This window comes from Vanessa tameamea, chromosome 23, assembly GCF_037043105.1.
Source record: "Vanessa tameamea isolate UH-Manoa-2023 chromosome 23, ilVanTame1 primary haplotype, whole genome shotgun sequence".
Lineage (NCBI taxonomy): Eukaryota > Metazoa > Arthropoda > Insecta > Lepidoptera > Nymphalidae > Vanessa > Vanessa tameamea.
This window is the reverse complement of record NC_087331.1, coordinates 83,657-103,625: the sequence shown is the minus strand read 5'-3', so window position 1 is coordinate 103,625 and position 19,969 is coordinate 83,657. Positions and strand designations below refer to the sequence as shown.

General features: G+C 36.4%; 1 protein-coding gene and 6 non-coding genes across 7 annotated transcripts in view; 3 read left to right on the top strand and 4 right to left on the bottom strand.

Moving 5' to 3' along the window:
- The window catches only part of LOC113403710 (uncharacterized), a 134,864-nt gene that overhangs the window by 70,623 nt on the left and 44,272 nt on the right, over positions 1-19,969 (bottom strand). The gene's annotated exons all lie outside the window — the stretch shown is intronic.
- LOC135194004 (5S ribosomal RNA) lies at positions 14,030-14,148 on the bottom strand. The gene has a single exon (XR_010309555.1). It is a non-coding gene; the product is annotated as a 5S ribosomal RNA (ribosomal RNA).
- On the top strand, positions 14,591-14,709 carry LOC135193993 (5S ribosomal RNA). Its single transcript, XR_010309544.1, has one exon. It is a non-coding gene; the product is annotated as a 5S ribosomal RNA (ribosomal RNA).
- On the top strand, positions 14,869-14,987 carry LOC135193987 (5S ribosomal RNA). The gene has a single exon (XR_010309538.1). It is a non-coding gene; the product is annotated as a 5S ribosomal RNA (ribosomal RNA).
- Positions 16,579-16,697, bottom strand: LOC135194044 (5S ribosomal RNA). Its single transcript, XR_010309595.1, has one exon. It is a non-coding gene; the product is annotated as a 5S ribosomal RNA (ribosomal RNA).
- Positions 16,857-16,975, bottom strand: LOC135194090 (5S ribosomal RNA). The gene has a single exon (XR_010309640.1). It is a non-coding gene; the product is annotated as a 5S ribosomal RNA (ribosomal RNA).
- Positions 17,418-17,536, top strand: LOC135194079 (5S ribosomal RNA). Its single transcript, XR_010309629.1, has one exon. It is a non-coding gene; the product is annotated as a 5S ribosomal RNA (ribosomal RNA).

Genomic DNA, 19,969 nt, shown 5'->3' with positions numbered 1-19,969 from the left:
CCACGCTGCTCCGATGCGGGTTGTTGGATATATATGAGAAAAATTTTCATCCGAGACTGGCACATTTCCTTAGAATGTTCGCTTTCACCGCAAATACGAGATGAATAATTGTAAATTTAAGTACATGAATATTGAGCCAAATGAGCTTTGCCAGATTTGAACACGCAATCAATAGTTATGAATCACGTTGCACGTGCCACAGAGCCACCAGGTCTCTCTTTACCACAAATAAAATGAATAAATATTATTCTCGTTATTAAAATGTTGATCTATATATAGTACATAACAAAACTTAGTCCGTTTCTTCAGTTTTTCCAGGTTTAACTTACTAATTATTTTAGCTTCAAGTTTCAAGCAGCACGAACATTGTAATAAAATATACATAATTTTAAAATCACCTTAAGAAGTAAGCCAACTTCAGAAATTGTATTTAGAATAACTGGAACATCATCGGTCTAGTGGCTGGATACAAAGCCACAGACGCACAGGCTCTGGGTTCAAAACCCAGGTCGGGCCAATAAAAGATAATAGGATTTTCTATTGAAAAATTCTCAGTAAAAGGCAAGGGTCTGAAAGTTAAGTATACACACACTATTTCCGGTCATGTCGGAATAACCGACCCATTGTATAACCAGCGTGAGGGAATAGAGAGTGCTGTATGTTTGCACACACGCTTATACAATATAATACGTATTAATTGACCAGACAACTATGTAGTCAACCATAAGATTGCAAAAAACATACTTGTAACCCCTGATTTCCGCTTGCATACGGTACAGAGAACGGTTTTGGGCAATGGTATAGGCATATACACCTAATTTACCATTTAAAAAAGTATGTTGAGACTAAATTAATCAATAAATCTTATTATTCATTCAAAAGTTTCTTTTTGGAACAAACGCCTGGACTTAGGCTCGTCTTCCATCATAGAACTGATTGAACAATAACTGATTCAAATAACCAGATTTTCAATTATGTTAGTATTCAACTAATATAACTGAAAATCTGGTTATTTGAAAAGAGCATGCGAGTTCCTTCAGGAGGCTGCTTTCCGAAACGCTACCAGCGTGGAAATATTGAAGATTCAAAAATCTCTATTGTAAAGTTTACTTGAATAAAAGACATTTGGTTTAATTCGATTTCATTGGCCGTCGATTCGATGACCGGGAGTCAAGAGAGAAGAAGAGGGTATTCATACTTATGTAGCTTTTGATCTTACATTGCTGGTACGGTGCCGGCGGTACCTAAATTTATAATTAAATACATGTTTATTTAAAAGCAGCCTGAACGTATAATAAAAAGCTCTCGTTTGATGAGCGAGTGCACTTTGAGATATGATAATATAATAACGGTAGATATTTTTGTTTTTGTATAAATTTCATTAAAATCAAAATCAAGCCTCGTGAACACACTTTACTCATTCGTGTAGTAGCTATGGCATTAGACAAATTTGAACAAACGAACAAAGGTTAACGAACTCCCATGTAATAATCAACACTCTACGATTGTGTTTGTCCAGAACAAATATACGTACGAATAAGTCGCTGGTGCTATTCGAGACATTGGTTTTTGACATAGTTTATACGTATACTTTAAATAACCACAAAATCAAAGAAATCCTCTGATACTGTGAAACATAGAACGCATAAACATGCATAAACACGCACACATAATTGATAATAATTTCTGAAGAGCACAGACTCGTATATATATATATAAGTAATCAATATAAAATCTAGTTTAAAACTTCTTTTTATCCAACTGCCATAATTATCAAAAATCATTATTTTTTTTTTTAATTATAATCTTTATGTTAAAGTATATTTAACAGGAGATCTATTCAAAAAAATATACCGAAATGTCGCCACTGGCAGTCGCTAGTCTCCGGTAATAGCTAAGCCCTGTTCTCCCCGGAGACCTAATATATTGTTATTTGTACGCGCCACTGGATGTTTACGTGTGAATTTAGCCTGAAGTTGGATATAGTTACGAATAATATTTACTAATCCAAATTTAGTTGTTTTCGTATAATAATATAATTTAATAAAAATATACATAATTATTTTTATTATTATCAATATAAAAAGGTATTCCTATGCTTTAGTGTCACACGGTCGATAAAAATTAATCGGTTAAGTCTTAAAACTTGAAGTCATAATCGCATAACCGAAGAGATTTTAATCCCCCGAAGTCTAAACTCCGCCATAATCCCTAATACAGCCATATAAAGTTAGGTTTTTCCACCATTTTCACAATTTAACATTAAGCCATCGGATGGCGTGTGAGCGCTGCATACAAACTGCCGATTACAGCGGCCGACAAACATATTTCAAAGTGTATTACCGCTGATTTATAAAACGGCTTACGACGCGCCGCCATTTTGCTGTTTATTTTTTTTGGGTAAATGGCGGTCTGTTATATTTTGTTCAAATAAAAGTGTTTTATTTGTAGATTTAACTGTTGTTACGTGCGATCGGGAAAGCTTTATGTAAGAATGTTGCAGCAAGACTTTATTGGGGCAAAGATCGAAACAATGTAGAGATAATTGTTTATACGATTGACCTATATTAGTCACTTCTATCGCGATCGGGAACATCGAGCTGATGCCCGACTCGACCGGCCCTGTGATTGTACGCGCCAACACGTGATATACTCGTCACAACCTCGTCGTTCGATCGTTCTTATAGTTAGCTGGGTAAAGTAATTGTCGAGTGGGGCAGAATGAGGGCGTCCCTACCTCGCCGAGTGTAACCGCTGTGTCCCAAATCGCTCGGTGTTACGAATCCTTGGTGTTACGAATACAACTCTTAATCACAGTTTCGTTTTTTATCACTGAATTTGAGTTTGCATGTTATATGCTCCAATGAAGTAAACTCGTAAGGAAATCTACTTTCCTCAAAATAATTATTTATATATACATAATATACTTATTTATATCATATTATATTTAGATATATGGATAATATATTAAGTTATCCATATATCTGACATACCGACAACATTTCAATGTAGCAGAAGCAGTAAAGAGGAGTATGGCACAAGCAGGAATTATCTTGCGATCGGCAATTACGGAGATACAGCTTCACTATAGCAGCGCAAGCAGTTGTTGCAAAATCGCGTCACAGGGAAGAGCATATAAATACCTGCAACGATAAATTACATCTGGGTGGCCGAGCGTACTCCAAGAAATAAAATAACGGATCATAACATTAAGCCTTTTTTTGTTTTACGAGGAGGAAATGCATTTACGCATGCCGCCCGGTCGGGGGACCGGGACGGGTATGTGGGACTCAACCGGGAACTAATGCCCTGTCCTACCCACTAAAACCATCCTCGGGTTTCCACCATGCCGCCGAGTAGCGAGCCCTCCCACTCCCTCCTAGCCAACGAGGCCACTCACATGGTCCGCCCTGACGCCGATCAGGGACGTACCAAGAGAAGCCCAGCGGCATCCCTCCCGCCAGTCTTAGCCGTGGCCGACGAGCAAGCTCAAGCCGACCCCGTTGCCCAAGGTACACCATGAGGAGGTGACTGACATGTACCCCATCATAACATTAAGCCTAGCTGACCCAGTCGCTAAAAGATTTCATTAATTATAACAAATATTTAAGCTCCAAGCACCGGGCTAACACCATGCGTGTGCCATATGTGTGTATGTGTGCGTGTATAGGATGACATACTGCCACATGTGTCTCCACCAGCCTGCATGATGCAATAATCTTCCAACCCTGTGCGTAAGAGGAGACGATAAATATGGCCAAGAGTGCGACATTTTCTACAGGCTTACTTTACTTTTTAATAAAAACTCTCTAATTAAATGTTTATTAAGCTGCATCCCTTTAAAGTTGCCTAAATTAGAAAGATCACGATGACCAATTGAATAAATAATCACAGAAAATTAAACAACACTGACAAGTCGTGTGCCGATTCAAAGGTGCGCTGCAGCAACGGAAATTGTTTTGAACATCAATAGAAAATAGGGCTTGGTGCGAAGTGCGATGTGCGATGTGCGATGTGCAGCGTGCGTATGTGCGCATACAATTTGATAGCAGGCGCGTGCCGTGGACAGGTGGGGCTGCGAAGGGCCTTGGTTTATTCCACTTATGCCATTGTGATACGTATTCATGATATTTATTTTTATAATGTACCCAATCGTATGTAATCGAAAAGACATCATCAACATAGTCAAAGTAATTTGTTATTGCAATGTCTTAAGTGAGTATCTAAAAGTATATTTATAAAATAAAATCGGTACAAAATAGACATTCAAGGAAATCGGCTTCCTTAGAGCAACCGTAGAATACACCCCTTACACCGACAAGTTTACCACTTTAGATCTAAAACGTCTATTTCCCTGTGCCTGTAATTATTTACGTGTATGTAACAGAATAATGTCACTTTTGACGCGTTATAGTTTACATTTCATGTTACTGATGATATCTTGCACATTAACTTTCCACCTAGCATCGGCCCCCCCGGCGAGCGCCAAACAGAACAACGCAGTATAGATCAGCAAAGGTGCATTTAATAGTCGCTTGATTGATGTTTATTAGAGGGGGAATCAATTTGACCTCCTATTACTACATTTCCTCCCGGAACATTTTATATATCGCTAAGACTATTGGCATAGAATCCATTTTCGCTCAGCATAATGTTTATATACAGCAAAGCTACGTTGGTAATTTGAACTATGTATTACTGTTGTGAATTCGTCTGTTCTCGTGAGAATGCTCCGCGCAATTGACGTGATTTCGTTTGACGTGCAAAAGTAATTGAAAATTCCATTTCAAATCAATTAAATGCTGAGTGCAAGATTGATCCGGACGGATGAGAGTTATTGGATGCTGAGATTATTTTTAATATTAATTAAGCTCCTTTTTATAAAATATATTCCAACGTAAATATTAATGCTATTCGAAGAGCAGAATTTCATTATTTAACATGGAATTAAGCTTTTTATTCCATATTATATAATAAACACTAACTTATCAACCCTGTTACTACAGCTCGACTGCAGAGTTGTTAACAGTAAAGTGTGATACTTTACTAACTCTCTAGTTTACGGTTTTTCAACAGGATCACAGAAAGCGGACTTACTGCCTCGTGCAATCAATGCCAATCTAAAATCTTGCTAACTCTGTTGCTGAGTTATTAAGGTTTTAGATTACACGATCGATGTGTTAAGAACTGTAAACGGACCCTCTTTGGCAAGAAAAATCCTGCTGCATTGCGTCCGATATTTTCTGATTTACTGGTAGCACAAGTTAAATACCATTTAACTTTGATAATCAATAAGTATTATACTTCCATATTGTTGATAAATTAAATATGGAAATCTTCACTAATCCACCAAGCAGAGTTGCAGCAGCGTGGCGGTATAGACTGCAAATTCTCCTTTTTACCATTCATCATCAATCATTATAAAAACATTCATTGATTATTTTTTAATCTGTAAATATCTGTATAACACTTTTTTGTTTAAAATATTTAGTCTAATATTATTAACGAAATTAATTAAATATATGGATCAAATCCACAATACCCAACAAACTATTATATTTGTTACGTACTACATTAAATAAAAAATGTAAATCTTTATTTATATAATATATTAACTCATTAACTTCAAAAACACCATCGCTCAACGAATAAACAACTATTAGGGCGTGTCCACACCCCGCTGTGTTAATGAGCTTGCGAACTACAAATAGATATTAGGCGATTACGTGGCACGTGTGAACCGGCGTTATTCCACTGACAATACGCACGTGACGCTTCAGGCGAAGGTAGATTATAATAATATATATTTTATTAATAGTTAAAGTTTGTAAATCTATCAAGGGCTGAATAATAAATTATTATTCAAAATAGAATAATTGAATATATACTTTTATAAGTATAAATGTACTGCAGACGCGAACAGACAATAATAGCAGAAATAATTAACTTATTGACTGTTGTATGGCCTGTTATGTTACCATCGGTTGGCCGATATGTACTTCCGCGAAAAACCGACACAAAACTCAATAATTACTCTTTCATATAAGTAACCTGAAAATTCAAACATATATAAATGTTTACATGTTGAACATTAGACTAATGTTAAAATCCATTCGAATAAGCTATTATTCACAGAGGAGGCGCTTTTATTACAATGAAATACATCAGGTACTAACGGAGACCACGTCTCCAGCACAATTCACACAGACGTACATTTATTATCTACCTTTGTAAACAAAATATATTTTATTCACATTCAGACTCTTACGAGCATTTTTGAGTCGTCGTTTTACAAGATTGATTTAGAATCCACATCCATCTCGTTTCCGACCATTAAACACGTTTTTTGACATTGATTATCATCCAAATTCCAGTTTAGAAAATACACGTAAAGTTAGCTATCTTACCTCTACAGGTTATTTTTCGAAAAACTACACATGAGCTACGTGACTTAACACTTCATTGCCCTTCTGCCATCGGACGACCAGGCGGCGTGGAGTCAAAACCCCAACGAAATCGACATTTCACCATTCGCACGAGGCGTTCTGCTTCCTCATTACTTCTACGCACAAATCAAGAATTTTCTTCCAGCGTCTGAATTTCCTGAGAAATACAATCCGAGTATATTCAAGGCAAAGCAACTTCTACGCAAGTGCATTCCATCTTAGGCTATGTCGGTACTTACCGTCCGATATAATTTAGTCAAGAGTGAGCCCATTATAAAAAAATGTATAAAATTTTATCGACTAGCAGCTTACGTCTTACTACGTCTGTATATGTGTATCAATGGTTCTTTTTATACGATTTAAATTTATTTAAAGTATTTGAGGTATTTCGTTATAATCTGTGATTGGAACTGAATTAAATTAAATTTATTTATGGAAGAAAAAAATACACGCGTAAATAACGACACGCTTCATACCATTATAACCCTGTGAACAGCGCTTCATATCGCGTCGCACTACATCAACACTCGTACTGACTGAATACTTACTTTAAATGATTTATGTCTCCATATAAACAATTGTCGTCGCCCAAGAGACGCTTGTTACTAAGATGTTATATTCGTTGTTTCTGTAATTTCGCCGGCTCGTTTATCCTGTAAACCAAGACAGGATCGTATCGTTGTAATTGTACAAAATATTACCACCGAGTACAATAAGTTCCAATAAAAAAATTAAAATTACGTATTCCGATATACGTGGTGAGTGAGCCAGTGTCATTGGTCAGTGCAAGGAAAATTCAGTTACAACGGTCTACTTTCGTCAAAGCAATAAGACAGATGCAAGGGTCGCGTCACCCATGAGACCTCCCACGCGCCATTGTTCGTGATACGAAATTGTAAAAAGAGGAATATTTAAAATCTACCGGAAGCGGCGCGGTGCGCTGGCGCACAGTAGCGGTGGCTCTCAATTAGCGGGCAAATGTGAGAATACTACGTGAACTGTACTGGGAATACAGGCTGTTCTACGGCGAGAATTGACATTTATATAATTACCATGAATGGGAAAATACAACTTTAGACAATCCTTCGAGAATATATTCAGTTTTGGATGTAAGAAATATCTACGAGCTGCCCTTCTCTAGGACATAATATACTGATTTTGGTTAAAATGCATGCTCGTGATATCTATATGATATATATATATATCTCATATGACTGCTAACTGTAATAAAAATTAATCTAATTTCATCATCACTGAATTTTCATACCTCTTAAAAGTGATATAATGAAATACACGGATTTACTAATTAAAATGTTTTACAAGGATTGTAAAGACACTTGGACGCTGCAGGGCACCCTGTATATACGTAAATGAGGCGCGCACGCCGCACGCCGCACGGCGGTGTTCACACATCACCTCGCGCCGCTGGGAACTTTCCTATCTATATCATACTTTGTATCATTTCCTTCACGTTTTTATGGCAAAATCATTTCAGTGATGACGCAAGGCACGGCCTTAAGGAATAGCGATTACATGCGCTATTTATTGATGTTTAGTTGAATTTCTTATATATAGAACTTGTCACAGAAAACATTAATAGCATGATTTAGCTTTGGCAGACGTGAAATACTACATCATAAATCTGTAAATAATATTATTGTAATAGTATTTTCTCTGATTTATTGGACGATCCGCTAAAATTGGGGCACAAACATTTATATACTGTGATAAGTTAATATAGTTTGCAAAACTTAAAAATAAATTTAAAATCCATATTATTCGCAATTAAACATCTTTACTAAACAGAAGTACTTAGTATAATATAAATATTTCAAATAACATATATCCATGTGATTTCTGACGAGGTAAAACAGAGCCTTACTCGCACCCGCTCATGACATGACATCAGCACCTTATGCCTCAAGACCCGTGTGGTAGCGGGATAACACACACCATAACATTAATGGTTAAAATACTATGTCAATTTTTTTTTTATGACGATGAGATGGGTATATAGACCGATGAGTATCAGAAGCACTCTTAGTCCAGAACTAGTTCTGGAAGGCGATCAGAAACAATAGATATTTCTGAAGTTGCATTAGCAAGCTGAGATATAGTCAGTGCAACGAATACAGTGCTTATTTAATAAAATAATTGACCGACGAGGCACATGTTCGTATAAATTACTATGTAGAGCACAAACACATTACACTTAGAATTCGTTGATGTGCAGAGAGGTTTATAAGCTAAATAATATGCTGTAACAAGATTCCCCGCTCGCTTCTCATTTAATTTAATTTGTAATTAATGTAAAAACTTCTTTGATGTTAGCTTGTTATTTGGATTTCGAACCTTTAAACAAAAAATACCCGAAGGCTGACCGCTTTAACCCAGGGATATTTCTTCCATCGATAAACATGTTCTTTTATAGGCACATACATATATTATTCAGTCAAAAAGAAAATCGCTACAAAATTCATGGTATGATTTTTTTATTTATTTTTCAAGTACTTAATTTGTGATAACGTATCACCTAATCTAATTTTAAGAAGATATGCCAAAAAGCAAACTAATATTCAGTAACAGGCCATAAAGCGGGTATCCATATAAGTCTCAGCTAAAGCAAACAGGGCAACAAGTCGTCGAGGGTGTGACCCCCGCCTTATAAATCTGTCGTGTGATTTAATATTAATGATGTTTTAACCTCAGTGATTTATTTCATCTGCCACGAGCTACGAACTGTGGCGATTTAACCTTTTTCTGTCTAAAACATGAAGATTTGTATGAAAATACATAAATCTCTGTAACTTTCGTGTAATAAAATGATATATCTTATACAATAAAACCGTTCCGGTGGAAGTGGTTGGTAAAATAATTTAATCATTCATGATGAAATGGAATAAATAATCATTTCGTGCTGGAAATTATTCCGTCAATGCCAATCAAAGCAACATAAATTCCCGGAAATGCAAAACGACGGTGTTAATACGGAAATAATTAATTTTTAAAGTGACAGCACTTTTGTTGCCTCGCGAGCTGTCCCGCGATCTCCATAATGTTCTTGTTTTATAACCTGCGCCTGCGCATGCACCGGTTGGCAAGTCTAATTAAAAATGTTTTAAATTCGTGCTTTTAATACTTTTATTTTATTAAGTCTGCTTTTACATATATTATATGGGACTTCGTCACTCGAATATATGAATACTAATAATTTGACAAGATGTTATAATACAGCAGAAACTCCTAACCGAAACGCTGCCTCTCGCGCGCTGTCGCCGGGCGGCTGCCGGGCCGGTGCCGGGTCGGTAGGCCGATTTTGTTTATTGCTAATAAGCGTCGTAAGCCGTCCGCCGCGATATTGTGCGTGTCTCGACTCTTGTGGGGGAATTTGCAAGCTTTGTTACATTTTTCTCACTTTTATTTTGTTCGATTAATTTTATTGTTATTTATTCAGATCTTTTTATTCTATATAATAGACTTCTAGCAGAACCAGCGACATCTTCATTTTGACGCTTATAATGCTTGCCTGCCTGCTGTAAAAAGCCCAGTGTCAATAACCCTGAATCTTGGAAATCAGAATGGAAACAATAAGAATATGCTGGCTTAAGATGTTTTAGAACAAAAAAAAATATTATTCTTTGACGATTCGGCCGCACTGCCGGCCACAGGTTTAAGTATTTTAATTCTTCATTGGACATCTCATTAAAATAATAAATGTAGCCTCTTTCAATTGTTACCGGCTTCTTCTCGTCTCTTGCGAGTAGCTTTTTCAAATGTAGACTCAATATAAATTTTGGGTTTTAATTACGATTAAAATCAAATTACAAAGAAGAAAAATAAAGCAATATTTTTTTAATAGTATGGTTGGCAAACGAGTATGACTCACCTCTGGAAGGTGACTACATCTGCAACACCGGGGCCTTCTAGATCCGATGGCGACTTTTAAAAAGGTTTTTGGTTGTGCAAAGCAAGGAATCCCTTAAAAATCACGCTATTGTGGATTTTTGGATATATGATGATGCGGATGAAACTTGGAATTGTGACGCGATTTCCGAAGGTGAAATTGAGCAGCCGAGATTAATCCAAACAATTCCTTGGAAAAATCCCCGTGAAGCGTGCAGTAGAAGTTGCAGAGTGATCCAACATCTCTGCGCAAAGCAAAACGCTTGCTCGTCGATAATTCAAGTCGCTCGGAGTTGACCATGGTCAAATACTGAAGAAGTACTGGGGAGAACCCGCGCTGAGGTGAGAGCAATACTCCATGTGAGGCCGAACGTGCGCCTTGTATAGTTTTAGGCGATGGGCCGACATGATCTACCGTCTTGCCTCGGCGAGCACACCAAACTACTGTACTATATGTGGTAGATATAATACTTACATAGTTAAATAATTATACGGTCTACGTTGATGGTAAGAACAAAAGAGGCAATGTTCAATTGCATTCATCATGCATCAATAAATTTGGTATCTATTTATTACTTATTTTACAAAATCATTAATAATTAAAACAGATTGTTCATACACGATATAACAACACGCAATTAGTGATCGGCTGTAAATCATGAAACCCGCATACAGCCGACGATGTTCTAACTTACGTTATATTTTTCTACTTTGTTCTAAAATTGGTTAATAAATCAAGATAATATTAGAAATAGGTAAGTTTTATTTGTGTGTTTTCCGGCTACCGATCCGCTCGATGGAAAACTTCCTTATTACCTATTTAGGGCTATAGATTCAAATCAGACATAAGCTATATTACCACGGTACTCTACAGTAATACCTATACATTATTTATTCATATAATATCATAAATTTATTTTGTGATGATTGCACACAGTAAAAAAATACATGAAATTGAATAGACACACAGTACCTGCTAATCCTCATCAAACTTATATAATACATATATTTAAAATATAACATCTTTTTTAAAGATAATTATTTAGACTTTGCAATTTGAATGCTTCGTTATTACACGCAGGCGAGCACACCCGGTTCCCGTACGAAGGAGGAGCCAGTTTTTATACAGAAGGTCGGCCATTATTTGTACATTGAAAATAAAAATATACATTCGTTCCGACGATAGTTTAAGTACCCTCTGCCAGTGTTAACAGTACTTCAGTAAGAGTTGCAAATATTCAGTAATGCGCTCTTGTGTCAGACACGTGTCGAAAGTTCTATTTAGTTAAGAAATAAGAAAATGTATGAAATTTCAAACAATTCGTGCTGCCGGCTCTTAACACCAGCGTGTCCGATCACGCCTCGCCGCGATAATGACTCCTACAAATAAAAAGCTACTTGCGCGTAGAAACCGGAGCACGGGGCTACATGAGCCACACTCTCGACGAGGCACCGTACGGTACACTCACTCATACTTTGATAACTTACAGATGTATGTTATGCGTAACAGGACCTTCTGATTTCAGAAGCAGACGCGCGGATTAGTTACTTCTCATGATAAAATTATTAGGAAAATAAGCTATTAGATATAATGTTATATAATTTTATATCAATGATGTCTTATGTTACAGTTATTAGAAGTATATTTTTTTCGAATCGACCAATTGTTCTTCAGCAAACAGCAATACTTTATATTGATTTGTTCCGCTTTCAATGAGTTTTTCAGGGAATGAAACAGTGTAGTAAGGGCACAAGACTCAATGATGACATCTTAAATCCTAGGATTGACGTTTATTGCTCTAAGAACTGTTTCTGTAACTAAGGGTACGCTTCACAGCATTTGTGTGCAGTTGACCAGGAACTAATATAGCAATGCCAGCTTATTTCAGAGTTATATAAACTTATACTACGGCTTATATTACGCAGCAACAATATTGTTGGTAAAATTACACGCTTTTATGTAGGCTGTATCCATGTTTTATTTACTTATTTTCTCTTTGTGTTGTACAATAAACTGTAAAGTAAAATATAAGTAGATTGTCACAACTATAATTTTGTTACTTTGACTTACCACGAATTGCAATAAGCTTGAGAAAAAAATTAAGAACTTTCGTATGATAATAAATCAATAGGATATACTTACAACCAAAATACATCAAATAATTGCCAAGTCATATGGATACACATCCAATTACACGATCTAGCAGCGCTGGCTCAGAGCAAATGGTGGCTGTTGAAGTTCGGGCGGAGTGAAGTAAGTCGGATCGTCGGCAATGAGAGAGTGCCCTTTTTTGAGGACGTTTGAAGGATTCCTCCACCACGCTGCGCTGATTGGTAGATATGTTAATATTATCTTCGACTAACACAATTTATTTATATCGTCAAAACTAAAAAATCTATACTCATAAAGGCAGGTAATAAGTAAACAGAAACCATACATATATTTTTTTCTGTGAACATACGACAAACTCGCATGCAAACACTAGTCAAAGTGATCTAGATATTCGCAGTGATTATATAATATACATAAACAAATAATAATAGCTCATTTCACCCTACTTTCTTTGCAAAGTAAAACGCATTAATGAGTTTCCCGTGTTCTCTCCGGAGCACGCAGACAGAGACAAATGAAGAGCTGTCTCTGGGGAGCACGGCGGTAGACAGAGATACGCGTGGATTAATAGAACTTGTTTTTCCGATTATAAGGAAAGGAGGTTGATGAATTTACACATAATATTATATCAGAAATGTGCCTTGTTGTTCATATAAAACTAAAATTATGTATAAGACACGTCACACATCACAAAGCTAATTGAAGTCAGCGACTGTCGTGACACACGTGAGCTGCTGTTTGTGTTGTTGAAAACATAATTAGCATTAGAACTTTAAATACATTCAATATTTCCGCACACACACACACACGCACAGAAAACCAATCCATATGTTATAGACAGACAATACTTCCCTACACTTTTTTATTTACAGATAAATATGGAAGTATGGATAATTATTAATTTACGTATTATACAGAATAATGAGACTTTGAGAGTCTGGTATACACCACTCTAAGCATATAGATATATATACATATATTATGATAAATATTTTCTAAGCTTTTTGAGTTGAAATATCAATTATACAAATATTCATTGTAGAATTGTTAATTATTTAAATATTATAATATTATATTTAATTAATTAGCTATGTTTCGTGAGCATTTCAAAACATTGATTTCGGTAAAGTTTAACTTTTGCGCTCTTTGTGTCCGCTTACACAACCATAGCAGGCGCTGGCTCGAACTTTATTTCTCGCTGGAAAACGCGTGTGTGCATCTACATGTCTCCTACAGACGTTTGCTACGTGGTATTTTATGACTAACTAGCAGTACTTTGCAATTAACCAACATTACATCACGGTTCCCACCAGCGACCGCTTGCGGATGCAGGCTCCTTTTGCCTTTACGATGGATAAGGATTAATAATTGATTCGGATCCTCTTGATGAAATGCGCTTAGCACAGTTTCTTTCGTACCGCTCATCCGCCGGAACGAGACAGAGCAAGTACTCCGCTCCCGGTCACTCCCCACGGCCGCCTTTAGTACGAAGATGAATAGAAGAAGAAGGAATAAGAAGAACGTTTCATTTTAAAATTAAAAAAAATCCGAATCAAGAATCAAAAAGGGCCAACGGCACGCGGTGTTCCCAGGCGGTCACCCATCCAAGTACTGAACGCGCCCGATGTTGCTTAACTTCGGTGATCGGACGAGAACCGGTGTATTCAACATGGTATGGACGTTGGCAAGATCCCCATTAAATCTATAAAATAGAAACAGATAATTTCTAATAATTGTAATTCTACGTACAATAGCACCATCTACGTTGATGGTACAACAGCCATTTAGTTTTCGCAAACGGCGACAGATAGAGCTGTGTGGCGTTGTACGCGTTGCGCGCTTGGCACACTAGATGGCGTTCGAGTTTACTACCAGACTATAGGTAACAGAAATTAAAGGACTTCTTTCATATGGTTAAAGTAATAAATACTTCTTAGAAACATATAAATACACAAAAAGATGAACAGAATTATTCATGTCGAGTATTGTTTTTTTTTAAATATTTAAATAAGGTGTGAGCAACGTAATGAAAATAACATTAATTTATTAACATAATTTAATGAAATTAAACAAAATAATAATAATAATAACACGTAGCGATAATTTCATCTATTTCAGACACCTCGTAGCCAACGTCCATACCATGTTGAATACACCGGTTCTCGTCCGATCACCGAAGTTAAGCAACATCGGGCGCGTTCAGTACTTGGATGGGTGACCGCCTGGGAACACCGCGTGCCGTTGGCCTTTTGCAGTTTTTGCAAAAAAATATTTTCACTACAGTGTACGTATCGCGTCTTCTTTCGAGAAAAAGCAATTATAGGTGAAATTAGTTTGTCATTTTTGATATTTTCGACGATTTGTTTAGAGAATATGCAATTGTTTTTACTTTTAGAAATACTAGGAGCCAACGTCCATACCATGTTGAATACACCGGTTCTCGTCCGATCACCGAAGTTAAGCAACATCGGGCGCGTTCAGTACTTGGATGGGTGACCGCCTGGGAACACCGCGTGTCGTTGGCCCTTTTTATATTTTACCACTACTTAGTACATATTATTTCTTCTCTTTAACCGACAATGAATAACGCATTGAACACGTCACAGAATTTTCCTTAATCACTTTAGAAATCTATAAATCGCCTTTACCGACAATGAGTAAAATAAATACACAACCCGTAGGTAACGTTCGTAAGTAAACTTCAATGTTAACTGCATTACTTGTGTTATCGAAAAAACTACTGAACCGATTTGATAAAAGAATACGTGATTCTGTCGCAATATATTTATAATCACCTTTTTATTTTTTTGGGATCTCGCTGCAAAAACGCGTTACGCGTTTACCCACGTGGAAGTTGGCGTGTGTGGGACTTGTCGGTGCCCCGGACGCCTAATGCGCTCCAGCACATCGGAATACCCACTAAAAGCGTTACCATCTCTGTCCTTTCGGCGGGCGCCACGGGATCGCTTTCGTACACTACCGTGACGCCCTGACGATCTATAATAACCCGGATAACATTCGTAGCTAGGTCTTCTAGTTCTTAATACTAACAGTATGTACGTCGAAATTTCTACAAAAGTGTTTTATTTTTTTACGAACATGCATCAAGTTTATATTGAGAGGCGAGATTAAATATTATAATTTCTGTAAATTTGTTTCTTAATTAAACTCTTCTGCAAAACAAAAAACATATTGGTATCGGCTGTATTACCCTCGAGCAGAATGACATAGCACATTATTGGGAGGAATTGACTAAAATAACCAAAGTGAGTCGTATCCAGATCAGTCAGAGCAGAGCTCTATCTACTCGCCGACCTATTACTGAGTAAGGGCCTCTTTGCATCTGTATAGTGATAACGAGAAATTTGTCAATAAGGTCTAACGTTTCTTTTTTTAGCAATACATCAGTTTTTAGAGATTTAATATCTGGAGTAAGAAATGTGATACATTTCGTATTTTTACTATTTAATAATAAATAGACTAAATGTATCAAATTTGACCCTAAAACAATGTATTATTTCTGAGAGAGCATTGCTTACAGCGTCAGATAAAGCTTGGTCTCCCTTTGTTTTCAGGGTCCTCGAGGGACCCCCATACTTACCAGTGCCTCGGGAGATCTCTTGCCAATCATTAAATTTTGTCAACAATAAAAAACATTCGAGTCGATCGTAGGTAACCTAACTCCTCCTTTTTTGTTTTTTTTTTAATAGTTTACTCACAAAAGAAAAATAAGTACGACTTATTATTGACATGAAATAAATAAATTGCAGATTTAGCCCGAAAAATGGGAATTTCTTAATTTTCGTAAAATCTAAGTTACAGTTACAAAAATTCGTTGGGTCAGAAAACAAAAATCCTTATCCAGCATAGTAGTGTTTGTAAAGCATTAAGCTATATTATGTAATGAAAAAATTAACCAACTTCGAATATTTCTTTGATAAATTGGAAATAGGAACAAACGGAGGTAGTACAAAGAAAAAAAATCCAAAACGATGCATAAATTACGGATTTTTGTGGTAACAAACATAAAAATATAACCTAATTGATAACCTCTTTCTGTAGAGTCGGTTAAAGAGAAGAAATAATATGTACTAAGTAGTTGTAAAATATAAAAAGGGCCAAAGGCACGCGGTGTTCCCAGGCGGTCACCCATCCAAGTACTGAACGCGCCCGATGTTGCTTAACTTCGGTGATCGGACGAGAACCGGTGTATTCAACATGGTATGGACGTTGGCTCCTAGTATTTCTAAAAGTAAAAACAATTGCATATTCTCTAAACAAATCGTCGAAAATATCAAAAATGACAAACTAATTTCACCTATAATTGCTTTTTCTTGAAAGAAGACGCGATACGTACACTGTAGTGAAAATATTTTTTTGCAAAAACTGCAAAAGGCCAACGGCACGCGGTGTTCCCAGGCGGTCACCCATCCAAGTACTGAACGCGCCCGATGTTGCTTAACTTCGGTGATCGGACGAGAACCGGTGTATTCAACATGGTATGGACGTTGGCTACGAGGTATCTGAAATAGATGAAATTATCGCTACGTGTTATTATTATTATTATTTTGTTTAATTTCATTAAATTATGTTAATAAATTAATGTTATTTTCATTACGTTGCTCACACCTTATTTAAATATTTAAAAAAAAACAATACTCGACATGAATAATTCTGTTCATCTTTTTGTGTATTTATATGTTTCTAAGAAGTATTTATTACTTTAACCATATGAAAGAAGTCCTTTAATTTCTGTTACCTATAGTCTGGTAGTAAACTCGAACGCCATCTAGTGTGCCAAGCGCGCAACGCGTACAACGCCACACAGCTCTATCTGTCGCCGTTTGCGAAAACTAAATGGCTGTTGTACCATCAACGTAGATGGTGCTATTGTACGTAGAATTACAATTATTAGAAATTATCTGTTTCTATTTTATAGATTTAATGGGGATCTTGCCAACGTCCATACCATGTTGAATACACCGGTTCTCGTCCGATCACCGAAGTTAAGCAACATCGGGCGCGTTCAGTACTTGGATGGGTGACCGCCTGGGAACACCGCGTGCCGTTGGCCCTTTTTGTCCTCTCGTTTTTTAGACTTCTTCCCATATCTTTCTAAATAAACTGTAATTAATAATTTTCATTTATTTTGTTGTTGTATTTTATAACAAAAGTCTTTATAGTACGTTTCCAGAACTACAATTCCCATAGTCGTGAAGCAGACTCGTGAGAAAAGTAAGTTTGTCGGAGATGATTTTAGTAATACCGCGGACAGCAGGCGCGGCACCGGCATCTTGCACGGCGAAGTCAAGGACACGTTTTCATTGTGCTAATCTTTGCGTACGCTCACTATAGGGTACATGACGGTTACTAGGGAGTTGTTATCTGTCAATCTGAAGAACACGAGACTTATATCGGTGAAATTTGTAAATGATTTTAATCGTATAATCGGCTTATATAAATTGTTCCTTTTGTATCCTGATATAATGTTCTTGAACAGGTAATTTTGAGACCAGATTTTTTTTTTAATGATTTCTAAAATTTTAATTTCTTAATTAGCATTTTACCCAATCGAAAAATACATATTTGTTTTTATTCCGTCTGACATATTATTGATCTTGAAATAAACCACACGTACATGGCCCGTGGAGCAACATTTTGTATCACTTTTGTAAAATCAATTAACATCTATAGAATTAATCACTCCAATAAATAATTAGCACTACGGAGTACACACGGCGTACAGGCATGAGGTGGTGCAACTATCGGGGACCCTTTAGCCTTTTCTAGCTTCATAAATTATTATTTTTTCTATCATAAAGCAGTTTTAATTCATAAAGCAGTATTACAGAGCTCTGCTATCTCCTTAGGATTATCCAAGGTTTGGCCTGCTTTGGAACTCCTAGGTAGGTGCCTACACTGCCTAAAGCAACTGTTGCTAACAAATATTGGGTGCGAATGAGCACCAGTTGCTGTGCTCTAACCGTAATATAGCGCTACTGATTGTCACTTTTAATTTTGTTAACACATTCAAATATCTACATTGAGAACAAACTTAGACCGAAAAAATACCAAAATATAACTAACCTACAATAATTATATAAGTATTATTTATTGCTAAGTCAATGGTGTTTTGTTATGATATTCATAAATGAGAAAATGCTTTTAACTTAATGAAACCTTGAAAGCAATGTAATAATATTAGAAATAATTGCAGCTGCTGATACCTATATCCTCGTTAAGACTGCGAATGTGTGAGAGGCAGAGCGGATAATAAAACACACTCGTACATATTACGTATGATATTTATTGTTCAATTGTTCATATATCAATACTTATATACTACAAGTTTCAAATGTACCTAATTTACAATAATAAAGTAATTATTACAATCTGTAGTACCGACGTAAGAACAGCAAAGCGGTCGGGTGCAATCAGTGTTCTAACGTCAAATTATATATACCAATATTATAAATGCGAAAGTAACTGTCCGTTTGTCTGTTGCATTTTCACGACCAAACCACTGAATCTTATTCGATGAAATATGGTTTCGTGCCAAATAAAAGCTTGAACTCTAAACTTGAGGACATAGACTACTTCTTTGTGCCTTCAATAAAAATAAAAACCATACATGAAATGAACATTTTACTTTATATTTTAGTATAAGTACAATTAAATGCCTCGTGTATTACCGAATGGTTACTGTAACGTGAATACCCCGCGTCGATGCTCGTATTATTTTCGTTGAATTTCAATAACTCGTGCTTCACGGTAACATTTGCAAATTCGCCACCGCGTTTTTAATCGACATTATTATGTTTATTTTAAAGCTTGATCGCGCTAATCTCTGGAACCTTGTGTTTGTTTTGTGATCGTTTCGAAATAATATTTACGTTGGATGCTTCGTTCTATGAAGAATATAGGTTTAAATATGTTTTACGACTTAAGTCGCGAAGCAGATTGTGGCGGTATTTCGTTAAAGAGATGTTACGTAATTGTAAACCGTGCGACGTTTAACATCATAGTCACCTCTCAGCCTCCGTGTACTAGATCTTACAGCGATAATCCTACGAGGATGATTACTCTCTAACGAGTGTCGAAACTCCGCGTACTATGTTTAAAAACCGAGAGTGTCAAGGCAGGCAGGCTGCGGACGCTGAAAGAAGTTCAGATTGGTTTTGAGCAAAAATAATGACTTGTTTTATTTCATTTATATAATATAAAATGTTATTGCATTTACTCATTATTAATGAAATGTATTTTTTTTATATTTGTTTATTATAAGAAAATAATCTTATGCACGAATGTTATGAGAGAGATAAATAATGTTATGAGTGATAAATTGGCCACGAGATCAGGATCGAATCTGCAACGATCACATCACTAGGCGGAACGAACACCATCCAGCTGTTAAGCTGTTGATTTTGGAACACTTCTGATGGCATGCCGAGTTCAACTACAAGTCTGCGAGCGCCGCAGCAGTAGGTCACACGAGAATATTACTGCA